We start from the raw sequence: 14,911 nt of genomic DNA on the forward strand, positions 1-14,911 counted from the left end.
TGTGTATATTGAATCAAATGAATCGAAAAATCTCGTTGATCCATTACAGATAATACAATACCCATTTATTACGAAATGTTTTCTTATAATTTATTATATTATTTATTTTCCTAATACGTGTCGTTATTCTAATAAATATAGAACGCTAAGCAGAGCTTTCCTTTCCCCCCTCGAATGATTTTCGCCGCGGAGATATTTGCAGAATCGTTTTTAATGAAAACCCGGTCGAATTTATACTGCTAGCTTTGTGGTAAACGTTTATCATATTTTCGATTTCCTTTTACTTGGTCTAGCTCCAGTGCTACTTTATCTTTATAATATAATTCTAATTTCTTAGTAAAACGAGTATATATTTTGAATCTACACATGGCGTCTAATAATTATGTATAATAACAAAAATGTGAATATCAAATATATACAGAGAGAAAGATTTGGTAACGAATTTGAAAATGATAAATGCTTAAAAGTTTTCGCTGCAGTTGATGTTGCAAGGTGCAGTATGTGACTCACTACTATGGCCTATTGTTACTATTATACAATCAGAAAGATTATTGTCAATCATACCCACCTACAGCCTAGGTACTAAATTTTGTTACTCATGAATAACATTTTTTATTTGTTGTTGTTATAATATTAGTCATACATTGTCCTCGTTGCGGTAAGTCGGTAAATCTTACTGACAAACCACTCCCTTCCCCACTTTCCGGCAATTTTGAAATATTATGTCTAGTGAAAGAGGAAATCCATCACCGCACTTGTCTAGCCAGACTGAGGACACCCCATCATTTTAAATGTGAAAATTATTCCATATTAGGTTGTTGAATCCTCAACTATTGCGAACAAAAGTCATTATTACTTTGAGGCGTCTTATCTGCACCATGATGACTAAATTAGTCCTTCAATTCTTTTCATTTTTTTAAAAGCCTTCTACTATATATCATTGATTCAAGGCGTATAAACTATATTTAATATTTATACTAACGTACACGTGTGAACTATCCATATCTATAATATCTGCAAATATTACAGATATACATATATCTTTATCTTTTGGTGTTTTTATTCATAAAATGCAAGTATTTATCTAACAAAGATAACTATACTATTAGTCTAAACTATACTAGAAAAGCAATATCTAGTAGTTTAGTTATATGGCGAGCTAGTGCAAGGGGTATTACCCAGCCGGCGCCAAGCATAGCGTGACTTCGTTATTCAATCATACACGAAATTTATAGTTTTCGTTGGTAAAATTAGCCTTACGTTTTTAAATGAGGTGACGAATACACAGTTTCTCTTGTGTCGGCCCGATTTTGTGTAATTATGGTGGATACAAATTGTATTGTAGCGCGCGACCGCGGAGTGCTTGACGATTTAAGTAATTTCCCCCTTTTTAAAATACTAAAATAATACATTAAGGTCGTTATAACTCAGGTACACATCCACGCGATTGTAAACGCGACGGTTGTGAGTTTGTTTCCTTGTAATTTGTTAATTTGTTTTTACCAACAAAAGTATTATTAAAATTCGACTTCTAACTTAGAATTTATAGAGACAAATCCTTCCAATTTATTGTGATAATAATTTTTGTGTTATGGAAACGCGTCTATAACTCTATATCTACTACAGTATTTCACCATTACTCTGTCAAAGACACTCGTAGGTGCTTATGTTGCACATTAGGTAATGTGTTTATATAGTTTCAAATTTCAATATACGGAAATTGAAAAAAAAAAAAAACAACTATTTACGTTTTACTTGCGTCGCTGCACCACAAGGACCTAATAATTTAATCATAAACACACTTAAGGAATTGTGGGAACTGATTGGAGACAATCAGAATTGGCCGCGTTGTGTTCACTCAGTCAATAGCGTTATGATTCATTCACTCATTTTGTGTGTAAACAGACGCGAGGTCAAAGTACTCTGATTTTGTTATAACGAAAAAAAAAGACGACGGCGTTAAGTTTTTTTTAAACGTCAAACTCAAAATTACTGTTCTTAAGTTTGTAACGATGTACAATTTGATTAATCTATAGTTCACTGTAGATGAGGCTGTTCTGTCGTGGCGTTTAGGCAGAATAGTGTGACTGTAACGCGATGGTCGTGGGTTCGATCTCCATTCGAGGAAATATAGTATAATTTCTTTTTTATTCTGAGTAAAACCCGGCGATGAGTTCCCTCACTCAACACGTAATTCGTCGAAAAATCGGCGGAAAGTAGTGAACAGAGTGTCTTCCTCTGCGTGAAGCTGATTTAATTTAATTTTTAATTTAGTGAAGGTACAGTGTTATATTTAGCGATATTGTAACACAACACGATGCACCCAGTATCTATTATGTGACGCAGCCTTAATAAAAACCATAGAAACAAGGGTCTCGGACCAACCGTTCGCATGTAACGTGTATTTCACCGCATCTCGTACCCTCGCCGTGCGCGGTGCGCGGTGCGCCATCCCTTAGGCTATCGGGTTTCAAGTGCCACGCTGAGGCTTCGCTGTGTATAGTTGGTGCACGACAAAGCCGTTCAATTAAACGTGATGTACTTTGAATAGTTGCCACAATAGCATAGGCATGCATGCATGCATCTATGTATGCTTTTAATGCATTACGAGTTTATGACTCTTCCGTCACAAGTTTCGGCTCGAGGGTGCTTTCTGTAGTGGTGGTTGGTTTGCTCTTGTCACTAACTTGGAATATTAATAAAACTTAATGTGGAGAAAAAAAGAACAAAGAAATTCCTTACATACACTAGTTAAAGCAACTGAATATGTTGTACTGTATGAGTTAAACGATAATATACAAGAAAATGATAAAATTAATAATATTTCACTATAAGCAATTAGACAAACATTATCACACATCGTTTACGTGACTTTTTTCAAATGCCAAGAAACTATATTATATGAATCTAAAAACAAGACATTCCAACTATATTAATAATTTAAGCTCAAAACATCTTCGCTCCCAAAGAAGAAAACTTACTCAATTAAAAGTCATATAATAAGTTATTGGATTCAAACTGCAACGACTGAGTGCTCTTGGCCTTATTTTAATTATTTCTCACCTTCAACTTTTCCAACACGCTTCCCAAGAGGATTTAGGCAAAGATTTAAAAAATAATTGAATTTAAATTATTTAAATATCGCGCTGAATCTTAAAGAGATGAAATACTTTTTCTAATTCAATATTAAAATTTTTATTATACGCACTAAATAAATCTACATACGTAACAGAAAAAAAAAAACAAAATAAAGAGCAATCTACTCGTCCCATCGCTAGCGTGGTGCTTGCCGTGCGATGTCATTACTCCGGCGCGTCCTTGACTGTGGGTCGTTGACGCCGGCGTCGCGGGGGACTCGGGGCCCTGCATTATGCACACGCGACTGGCTGTGGACCCTTGTGATCTGATCGGGAGCCACGCGTCCCCCCGCGCGAGGGTCCCGTCTGTGCGTATAGTTACGGTACCCTGTACTGGGGATGTATGGGTGTTGTTTTAGTTTTGTTTATGAATTACTGTTTTTTTTGGATATTAAATTATAGAAAACTACAAAAAAACATCACAAAACGTAAATATTTTTATTTATATTATTTTTTTAGGAGTAAAATGAATAAATTAAAAATGAAATTATGTATGTTTTGTTATAAAAACTATCTTTAACATGTATTTTTTTTATAACTTATATTACTAAAATCGATTTCAATTAAATAGTAAACCAAAACCAAAAATATGACGTAGTAAATATGATTTTCTTATTATAACTCCGCGATCCCAGAGGAAATAAGGTTTTGATCTGGTGGTTTTCTCCATCGCAAAATTGATATTTTTTTGTCACACGCGCTACTCGCACTGTTCAAGTGATCTACCTTCGTGTCCACCTCGTATGTTGCGCGGCGACATCAAAAGAATCAACTTCGCCGTACGTTAATTATTTTCCGTCCATCTGACCTACATCTTCATAACGGTTAAAGAAGTTTACTTGTGTCTTTTTTTCTCCCCCAATTCATTTTAATCGTTCACTTTGAGCTAGATTCAGAAAAATAAAGCAAAACAAAATAGAGAATACTTTAATTTTAACAATTGTGCTCTTAAAATTTTCAACAACACAGACAGGCAAAGAGGTTGGGGGTGCCAAATGCTATAATTATTGTCGCGTCTTTGGAATCTTTTTTGCACATTCTGTGTTTATAGATAGTATAAGTTGGATTAAGTTTGAAGGTGTTTTGATGCCCTTTACTTTTTCACATATGCTTGCTGAACGTTTTTTTTATTTATAAAAGCAATAATTAAATTTGTTTTTTTTTTTCTTTGATTTAAGTAGAAATTCTAACAAAAGACATTTCTTTTATACATTACTGAATTATTTCATTGAAATAGTTTTTTTTTTCAATCAAACAATCGAGGTTAATTGAAAAAAATCACACTTTCACTCGCACACAAGTAATAAGAACAAACAACAAACTTTCTTTTGCAAAAATACATCTCTGTTTAGAACGATTTTCCTCATGAGTCCGGGTACCTAACTGAACAATTCGACCGTAACAAAAATATTTGATTGATACCCGCCGTGTACGTACTGTGTAACATAGCACATTTTACGATTCATAAATAATTTTTATTCCGTGAGCCGTTTCAAATGCCGAAATAACTATACGATAATCGATTCAGAGCGCACGTTACGTGTTTCGGGGACCCCCATAAAGCAGTGTTTCCGCACTGCGCCTATTATAACTGCTTTACGACTGCCGTCTAAGTATCCCCGGCGCATGCACGTTATTCTCCACCCGGGCGTTGTCGAGCACAGCCAATGTTCGATGCTAAACGTGTAATGGTATAATCGCTGGCGGTTTATGGGGGTTACATTCGGGGTAATTGCGCCTCGCCGCGCCACTCCTTCCATGGAAAAGCTGCAGCTAATACCGTCGTTTTGACATAACTTAAGTATTGTAATAATTTATAAAAGTATTAAAAAAGGCTTCACCATGTAGCTCGCATGTAAGAAGGGTGTGGAAAGGTCAGATAGAGTGTCACGACACTTAGCTCTCCACTTTTCGCCTAATTCTGGAGTACAAAACGATTAATTTGTACATATCAATTCTATATCGTTCTATATAATTTAAAAAGTTAACGTAATTAAGTGAAGTAGTAGGTGTCTGCAAAACTTAGGTCAGAAATGGTCGCTACGAGTGGGCAGGGGGCAGTGGACTAGACATGGGCCGTAACGTCTTTTAAGCATAACCAGTGGTCACTAGTTTCGGGTACACTCGTAGCTAGTTTCAGAAACTAGTTATTTCTGTAACTAGTTACAAATGCTTCATAAGCGTAAGTTTAATACGATTACTTTTATAGTTATGATTACGAAAACGTTTTAGGTTAAATTACAATATCTTGCTACTAAAATGTAATTATTTATTAATTTCTTTTATATACAATTATTTTTATATATTTTTTTATATACACTTTATTATATTATATATTTTTAATATACAGAATTTTATATAGTTTTTTCGCTGATCGCTTTTTAATAATATTTGATATATCTAATTACGGAGTGAAATTAAAATTCTACTTTAAGTAAAAATACATTCAAAAAGAGGGAATAATTTTACACTTACAGAATGGAAAAAGAAATTTAAAAAAACAAAAAAAAACATAAACGCGAAACTGACACGTAATAGCAAAATAATAAGGTTTAAAATTGGATGAAACTTGAGACCAAACTTGAGGTAAAAACCAGCTGGTTATGGGTTCGATCCCCACTCGAGGGGATGAAATATTTATTTAAATTAATATTTTCATTTCTTCGCTCTGGTGTCGAGGTAAAGCGCGGAGTTGAGTTCTGTCACTGAACACGCAATGCCTCCAGAATTAGGCAGAAAGTGGGGAACCTAGTGTAACAGAGTGTTACACTAGGTTCCCTCTGCCTACCCTGCTGTGTGTGGGAAACAGCGTGAAGCTGATTTATTTATTTTATTTTTTAAAATTGAAAGTAAGCACAGAGCACAATAGATTAATTTATTTATTTATTAGGACGCCAGCGTTACATACTACAAAAACAGGCTTTTAAACTTGTAACATAAACACAGTTATAAATGTATAACTAGTACTTTTTTTTTTCTTAGTGTTTATTTGCAATCAGTCTTGTGACTATGAGCGAATCTGTTCTGTGATGCTGTCGTGCCGAGTGGCATCCCAGCGGATGCATCAACTCATATGCTGCCCAGAGCTAATGACGGGCTTCTAGCTCTAGGATATGGTGTCGCTTTAATCGCTTCACATAATGGTTCATGGTGAGTTGGCGAGCAAGTTGATTGGGGTGATTGATTAGCCTCTCTTTGTACTTAGCTGCCATACTCCGAATTTCTTCCTTAATTGTTCTCATCCCGAGGTGCTCGTGAATTTCATTATTTGTTATATACCAAGGTGCTTTTGCAATTATTCTTAAGATCTTGTTTTGTTGGCGCTGGATTATATTTAGGTTGGAGTCGCTTGCACTGCCCCATAGTTGCAGGCCGTATGTCCAGATGGGCTTTAGGATGACTTTGTAGATAAGAAGTTTGTTGTCCATAGAAAGTCTTGAGTTCCTTCCCAGCATCCAGTACAGGCTATTGTACTTTAGTTGAAGCTCTTGCTTTTTACATTTCATGTGGTGCCTCCAGGTTAATCTACGGTCGATGTGCAGGCCAAGATATCTTACATGGTCACTGTGAGGTAGAGTATATAGGCCTAACTTTACAGGTGGACAGCTTCCTCTTTTAAGGGCGAATGTCACCTGAACTGACTTTGTGGTACAAAAAAACTAGTACTTAAATTAAAATTAAATGTTAAAATTTTGCTACTGAATATAAATAAATAAATAAAGCCTTTATTCGCTGACCATTTCAGAATTTTTGTTTGCATAATTAAAATAAGGTATACAATAAAAATTTAAAAGACTTAAAATTAAAAACATTTAAAAAGTAATTAATTTTAGCAGCCTGCACTACTGCTATATAGCTAAACATATAACAAAAAAAAAACAAAATACAAAACCAAAATTAAGATCTTAAAAAAAAATGTAAGCTCAGTTATGGATTCTTTATTACGTATTTAAATATTTTTTCTGTTGAGCTTTATACAAACGTAAGGAATCATTAAAAACATCAAATTCAGATTCTTGCGCTAATTTATTATCAACACTCAAAGCTCTATTAAGTGGTGGATGTAGGCGTCAATTTTTTGTAGCGAACCTCGTTTTGAAATTTTGGGTACATAATCTTGCATTCAATCTAAGGGTAATAATATTAAGTTCACCTAAAATCTTTGAACAATCAAGACACTAATTAGTGTAAAAAGCAAAGATCGGCAATATTTCTGCGATGGGATATTTTAACATATTATAATATTTTAATAAGTCATCGTACTTCGTGATCTCTGGAAGATAACATTTTTAAAAACTTTTTTGAATTCGTTCTAATCAGTTTTTATGTGTTTCATAATATGGATTCCAGACAGTTGAACAATATTCTAATTGACTCGTAATTAATGAATTAAATAAAATAATAACTGAACTGGAATTCTTAAAAGTCTAGTAGATCGAATAAAAAATCCCAATGTGCTTAAGATATACAAGTGTGAAGTGAACGTCGCAAGCCATTGTAACCAAACCTCTTTTAATAAATAATAAACATTAAGAAAGCTACGTCACGCTAAACTAAAAAAACTCGGAATTGGTTAAAATCCACCGTCGTGGCGACATAAGGGCGTGGCTGTAACGCGACGATTGCAGGTTCGATCCCCAATCGAGGAAATTAAATATTTATTTACATTTTATATTTTCATTTCTTCGCTCTGGTGTCGAGGCAGAGTTTTGTTTTAATTATCGATATAAAATAATAATCGATCAAATTGCATTAATGCATACATATAAAACTACTGTCGTCTCTTTTTTTCTTGCGGAACGTACTAAAATAGAGCAAGATGCAACTATATAAGTGTCAATGTAGCTATTAACAATAATATGGTTTTTTCTTGGAATTTTCATAAAACTATATGTAAATAATATAGTTTAACTTCTGCATTTACAGTTTAGAATCGCTTTTTCGTTTTATTGGGTGTTTAATACAAAAAATACGATGTTTGTAGCTTTTCAATCAAATTCGCCTATTCTCGTCTCTTTTTTTCTTGCGGTACGTACTATAATAGAGCGAGATACAACTGTGCTAGTGTCGATGTAACTTGATTAGTGCTTACTGCTTACTCTCATGAAACTACGTATGTGAAATAAACGCTATGTGTACAGACACATAACCACAACGTAACACGTGTGTAGTTTCGAATAACCGCGCAGCCCCGAATCACGGCATAACTAGTTTCGACGTCAGCCCGAAACTAGTTATGCCGTGATTTGGCTTGTAAGCAGTTTCTGAAACTAGTGACGCTACGTAACGCCCATGTCTACAGTGGACAGTAGTTCAAAGCGATTCAGAAACACAAGACGAGGTTGCGGTTCGCCACGTTCGCGTCGCGTCGCTGCGACGCCAACGACATTATTGGATTAAATATATTCGATACTCTAATTATTTACTACTATAATTATTGTATTTTATAGTTTTTTTTCTTTATCTATGCACTGTTATATAGGTATACGATAGTAATATGGTTTGTGAATCACTTATTTAATACTTGCATTTAAACTTTCATTTTTCCAAAAAAAAATGAAAACAGTTATAAAAAATATATTAAAACATTTATATTTTGACAAATCATTTTTATAATTTCCTTTCTCGTTGCCTCTTGTTGTGCAATGTTTCATGCTTCGTACTCATTAGCATATTATTCGTTGAATATTTTTCATGTAACTCATGAGGAGTTATCGTGAGAATCCTTTAAAGCATTTTAATTTGAGTAAGTTGCGTTCTCTCCTCTATGCGATGCGCCGCCGCGAGCGGTGCGACGCGGGAAAGAATTTCAATAAGTTGTTTTCATTTGCAAATTGCGCGCCGTGACGACACCTAATGGAATAGGAATCTGGGGCCTGGGGGGCCGCGAGGATGCTTATTGGATTGTTGGCAGTCTCGATACTGTGGTATATGGACTATAATAGCGTCTATTGAGTATTTGACCTTTTATTTTTGATATTGCTACCTATAGGTCTTTTTAAGATTTTTTTTCAATATTTTTCACATTTTATTCGACAGATAGTGGGGAACGGAGTGTCTTAACACTAGGCTAAAGTGTGATTTAATAGAAATTGATATAACATTTTAGTAAGTGTAAAATTCCGTTACAAAAAATATATGAGCTACGAAACAAAACCGTTTTATAAGAAGCACGTGAACGATTCGCGACGTGAAACGTCGATAGAGAAGGATCTTAGTGACGGAGTGGCCGTTGAAAAATGTGAGTGACATTATTAGCATCCCCCGGATAGATTGGTATGCCGCGCGCGAGCGCCTTCGAGTGCCATTATTCATTTATTCAACGCGCCCACCTACTACTTTGGGGGCTAACATTTTACTATAATATACCTAACCCGCGGTATACATGGCCTGTTTTATTGTATTGTTGAGAGGGTTATTTTTAGAGGTCACTCGAGGAAATGAAATATTTATTTAAATTTATATTTCCATTTCTTTGTTCTGGTGTCGAGGCGAAGCGCGGCGTTCAGTTCCGTCACTCAACACGCAATGCCTCCTGAATTTCGCGAAAGTGTAATGCCTAAATAGGATGATATTTTTACAAACGAAGATAAAAAAAATCACTCATAGTCTCACAACATTTTAAATTGCAATTAAACACTACTTCAATTGAAATTGTTACAGTAAGAATATACTTTCTTTCATACGACTGTGTAATTCGTTTAACAAGTATAGCTATGACTATTTTAATAGTAATGGTGTTCTGTGTAAAGAACGCGGAAGTAAATTTTCCAATAACGCTAGCAATAAACGTATTCTTGACCGCTGCCGCTGTGCTCAATGCCTTTAACATTCCTCTGTTTACTTAAAGTGTCACCTATAAATATTTCCAGCTTCCATACACTTCCCACATTGAAATTAAAAAAAAATACTGCAAATATAGATGTAGAGAAAAGATTTGAAACTATATGTACAAATGTATTATGCATAATTTAAAATACATTTTCCTTGTAGAACAAAGTTTCATAGACATTTATTTTTCATAAGTCATACTTTAGAGTGGTCGTAAACATGTCGTCAATAAACTCGGAGTGACCGGATCCCGCCCTGGGCTCGATATTGTTCTCGGTTTATAAAATTACATCATTGAATACTGAACTTTTCAAAAGGCTTACTGGAAAGCTACTTATGTTGGACCCGTATGCAAATAAGCACTAATAAAAGCGAAACAACCTTTTACTTTAAGCTTTAGTGATATTTATGTTCAATATATATATACCTATTCGTATGTAAGAAAATATGTATATTAAGATATCTCAACAGTAGGTCATTCAACATCCTGTGTTCCTCGAGAATCCCTTAACTACAAATATTAATAGTTAAATGTAATCTGTTGGTTTGCAATAGAATAATTTAAGATATCCTGGTTGCCAGCTCATCACAATAGATCCGTCTGTTCCGTCCCAGATAACTGTTAAATCATTTCCCTTCAATCACAATTGTCCGGTGTACATCTAACGAACTTAAATCAGCCGATATGTGGGTAGATGATGCTGTTTTACTCTATTGCTTAATATTGCATTTTGAATGACATTTTCCTTTGCAGCCACCCTCCATCTCAGCAGCTTAGTTTATATTTAACTCAACAAATATCCAAAAATATATTAGAGCATACCATTGTTACCGTTTCCTCCTTACCCACTCATCTCCCAATTATATTTATTTATATCAGTCCGGTCCAATATTGGTCCAAAACGGGACGGCGTGGACAGAAATAGCCTGAGTGCAGTCACACGACAATTGACTCGTCGAACCACTCTAAGGCTAATGTGCTTCGTTCTCAACGCCGTTGTAAATCAATAAATAAATCAAACGCTTTTAATGTAAGAATTAAAGGATATGCACCTGTAAATAAAAATGTTTTCCTTTGAAAAGAAAATTTTAATTTAAGCGGAGTTTTGAAGAGTGCGGCGCGCCGCGTGACATTCCCGGCTAGTGCTAATTGTTGTTTGGATCGTTACGTCGTCGGCGTATCGAGAGAGCGGAGACCCGGGATTTCTCTCGAGCATCTGATTTGAGCCGTCGCAACTTTCGCTCAGGCACGATCTCGTGTTGAACGCGGGCACCACGGCTGCATTTCTTTTTATCTTCGGCAACATTGTTCGCGTTTCAAACGTTTGCTTCTTTTTTTTTCTCTTTCTTTCTTTTCCGTTTTATCGATAGACGGACGCTTTTAGCGGTACGCCGCCGCACTGTTGCAGTGATGTAGAGATTTTTTTTTATTATGTGTTAGGGTTTCGGCTTAGTATTTTGTGGAATCGAGGTAAATAAATAGTTTTGTTGTTTTTGTCTTTTTTTGTTCTTTTTTGGAGTTTTCAATGAGATTATGTAGCTTAAATGTACTGAAGTTTAATGTAAAAACTAAAATAGGTGCATTTTAATAGGTGTGAGGTTATTTGTATAGGCAGTTGCCAGTTATATATTATTAAGATTTTTTTTACCCTTACATTTGTTTAGCGTTAAATTAAAAAATAAATAAATAAATAAATTAGTTAAATGAAAAAATGTAACGGTCTCCACGTAAACAAAGTAAAACAGCATTGTTGATTTAAATCAATTCGTCAAGCCGCCGACGCGACGGTTGCCCAATCGGCCCAGAATGCCGCAGTCGTCTGCCTCGAATTGGGACGCGGCTCTCGATTCGCTGTTGGTGACTGAAACGTTTGAATACCGACTCACAAATAGAGGAGCTTGCATAAAAATGTATCTAAGACTCCTGAACATTCCCATCACGTTCCTAATAATCCAAAACAGAATTTCGGTAAAGCAACGAACGCGTACACTTACTTGCTTATGAATATTTTATTAAAATACTAGCGACCTAAACGCGGCTTCGCCCGCTTAAACCGTTTATTATATTAGCCAAATTATCGACATATTTACATACTAAATTGTAGCCTATATGTTAATCTGATATATCAACTATTATATTACCATAAAGTTTCATCTAAATCAGTTTACTAATTTTTACGTCAAAGTTGAACAAACATCCATCATCGCAAAGTTTCACATTTATAATATTAGTAGGATAGAATTATTTACATGTACCCACATGGTTACACGTATAATTAGCATTTTACACAAAAGCTTTTTTATTCGTGCACGGTTAAGCATCGATAACAATAATAATATCGATGCTATTTATTTGAAATACATGTGTATCGTTAAATCTAATCTATTGTTTTTGTAACCGATATCCCTTCCTGTTAATGATTTAGAAATAACAACATGTTTGTGGAGATTTGTTGCCATGGCTCGTATACGCCGCGCTAACTTACGCTGTAATTTTTCGTTTTAATATCTTATTTACAACCTTAATAGAATATAGGTTTATGTCTATGAGTTACCCGAAGATTTCTAATTAAATATTTAATTTAAGTCCATTTAGTTCATATATTGTCGTTATAATGCGAGATTTGCGTTTTTATAATTAATTTAAGAATTTTAATGTATTTAAATTTGTTTTTGTTAAAATTATTATATTTTAATTATATCTATATGGGTTGAATTGTAATTATAGTTAGGTTAAAAATATCTACACCTATAGTGTTGTATGAGAGTCTCGAATTCCTCTAGACAGATATCGACGCTCACATTCGCTAAGAAATATCCTCCCGCCGCCGCCGCCGGTTGCTTTGTATTTTTTGTCGTATTGCGTACTTACTTCGGTTCCTAGTGCTACTGTTCTTTGTCTACTTATTGATATTTCTATATATAAAAGCAAATACCTTACCACAAGATTCGCGTCTTTTAATACAACGAGAGTTTTCCTTCGTAATAACAATATTAATGTGTATATTTAGTGTAAACAATTCATAGCACAATATGATATGTTTTTTTCATTGCAATCTGCGAAGCGAAAGATAATTTATAACGTGTTTACGTATACAAACCGTCGGCGTCCCGGAAGCGGTGAGAGGGCGCTGCTGCCCCACGACCCCTACCGGCGCGGGGAGGAGGGGGGGAGACCCTCTAATATGAGGGAATAAATTTTAATGATATTAATTTCCAAACAGCCCTATCGGACGTTTCGTTTATCAAATTTTTACAATCATCCCCTTTTACTATGAACGCGCAATTCAATGAATATTGGCTGTAAACTGCAATATTGCATTATTGCAGATACAGATTATATAATTGGTGAAAATTTGTAATTGACACTTTACCCTCTCGGTAAATCGTTCATTGTTTATGAAATTAAATAATAATTATTTCAATTAATATTATAATGTCGTGTTACATTCTGATTTTTGTCGTGTATTATCTATTTTTTTTATGAATACGTAGAATATTCATAAAAAGATATATTCATACATAATTGAAATTGATTGCTAAAATATTCGTAGCAATGCACGATTTGACAACAAATTTACAGGCATCATACGTATTTTGTGTACGGATAATTATTAACTGGCCATTGCTAGGAATACAAACAATAGTTAGTCCGCCGCTATCCCGGAATAACTTTCCTATTGTCGCAAGCTCTGACCGTCGCGGGGACTGCTAGTGCTACGCGCGTACGTATTCTGAAAGTTCCTGAGCCGCTAATGATAAAGTTTATAATGCAATACATGTGAGCTGGTCGATGCCTTTAAGTGGTGTGTGACGCGAGGGTGCAGGATGCGGGCGGATTACGCTCACCCATGATATTAGTAAAGTTATGTTTTTATAGAAACTATAAAGATCGATTATTATATTTGTTGAACGCTGCTTTTATTTAGATAATTTTATTATGAAGATCATTGATACTAAAGTAAAAAAAAAACATTTTAAAATTATGAAAATGATTTTCAATATATAAAATTAAGATTTAATTAACTAAATTTTCCGATAGTGAAAATTAGCGCAAAACCAAATCTAGCACTGTAGCGAGTCGAGCGGTGAGATCCCATCGATGCGTTTCACGCGATTAGTCTGTTGTCGTAGCTTAGGAGCGCGGGCGTGGGGAGAGGCTTTCCTTGTTATGATATGTTCTGAAACTAAGAATTGTATTTATAATTGATGATTATGATGCTTTAAAAATATATTTTGTATTTATTAACATTGAGATTAATTAATATAAACTCACATACATAGATGGATGCGTATATCATGTGGTTATTATTTATGATTTATTTACTACAGCTTTGAGATCTTTAAACTTTTATAAATACATTTGCGTGTCAGATAAAACAAATATTTCAATTCTATTACTAAAATAACCGTAAAAAATAAAACTGTCTCTTTCAAAACATTTCGCTACAGAAAATCAAGTACGTCAGGTTGACGTCATTATCCGGTGCGTCAAAACATAATGTTGACGACCCCGATGACTTGCATGATCGGCTCCACGATCTTCTATCGATCCTTTGCAGGGCACTAAACTCATCAGTTGGTACTTCTCTATATTAATAAAATATTATTTGTTGTTACAGGTAATTTCACCGCCATTTGTTACAGTTATTTACTTATCAAAGTTTTATGGTATAGTATACAATTACATGTTCTGGTTACCATAGTATTCAACAGAAATATATAATAATATTATTACAAATGGAATTTAACACCGATATTAGTATTGATGTACCAAAAACGTATACAAATAAAAAAAATAGGTATATATATATATTTCCCGTCACACCTACCTACAGTATATTTATGATCTGTAATAAAGTGCGCCAAATAAGCCTAATAGTGGAGGGGTTTACGCCCTATTATGCAGCACTTTATTTCCGTACTAATAATTATGCTTCGTT

At 34.5% G+C, this 14,911-nt stretch overlaps 1 protein-coding gene across 7 annotated transcripts in view; it reads left to right on the plus strand.

The window, feature by feature from the left end:
* mnb (minibrain) overlaps window positions 1–14,911 on the plus strand; it is an 88,454-nt gene that overhangs the window by 41,606 nt on the left and 31,937 nt on the right. The gene's annotated exons all lie outside the window — the stretch shown is intronic.

This window comes from Heliconius melpomene, chromosome 16, assembly GCF_056956725.1.
Source record: "Heliconius melpomene rosina isolate 202511_hmr_F chromosome 16, ASM5695672v1, whole genome shotgun sequence".
Taxonomy (NCBI): domain Eukaryota; kingdom Metazoa; phylum Arthropoda; class Insecta; order Lepidoptera; family Nymphalidae; genus Heliconius; species Heliconius melpomene.